Here is a 1002-nt window from a genome sequence, read left to right on the forward strand (position 1 = left end):
GTTTCAGAGAAAATGGCAGCAAGAAACCAAACAAAAGACCTTAAGTGTGCCACACATCTCCTAAGTGATAAGTTCAGAAACATGACTGAGGAGAAGAAGGCGATTGTGAGGGATCTTGGATTCGGTGGGTTGATGCACATCCCACCACTAAGGGTGGATCACCAACTCTTAAGGGAGTTGGCAAACAACTTCAAACTTGGGGAGAACAAACTGAAGACAGGATATGGTTCTTTCCAAATAACACAAAAAAAAATTGGTCATGCGCTTGGCATCAATGCAACAGGTAACTACCTTAAAATTATAGGTGTATATTAAGTTGTTGCTTGGGTGTATTTAAGTTGATGCTTGGGTGTATTTGAACCGACTTGGATACTTTGTTGTCTTCCTTTTTGTAGGAGATCTATTTCTTGAGAAAGTTGAGTATAAGAAACTTTTTGATGATGACAAAATAATTTATAGAAGATTCCAGGGTAAGACCCTCAAAAGTCTTACCGATGAAATGATGGAAATCGGCGTTGGCAACGAAGAGGAACGCCTGATGTTCAAGAGGATATTCATCCTCTACATACAGATGGCGTTCCTTTTGCCAACAACGATAAACAAAATATCGCCCGTGCACCTGGCCCCAATTTTTAAGATGGACGGCATATCAGAGAGAAACTGGGGGGGGCATGTTTTGACCTTCATTATCAAGGGCATCACAGACTACAAGGAGAAGAAGAAGAAGGCAATTAATGGCTGCCTCTTCGCCCTGATGATAATCTACTTTCATCTTTCAAAAAACAAAGGCAAGAACAGGACTGAAAGACCACCAAAGCCCTGGATTACCAACTGGACTAAGGAGCAGTTAGTGGAAAGAATGACCGCAGAAAGAGAGGAAATTTTGGTAAGTAAACATAATAAGTTGGGTGTATTTTATTTACCCGAATGCTGCTAACTAAAATATCTCATGTTTCAGAGGATTGTGAAGATGGCAGAGACAAGAGAAAAAATGAAAAAAAA

The sequence above is a fragment of the Arachis duranensis genome, chromosome 7 (genome assembly GCF_000817695.3).
Source record: "Arachis duranensis cultivar V14167 chromosome 7, aradu.V14167.gnm2.J7QH, whole genome shotgun sequence".
NCBI lineage: Eukaryota > Viridiplantae > Streptophyta > Magnoliopsida > Fabales > Fabaceae > Arachis > Arachis duranensis.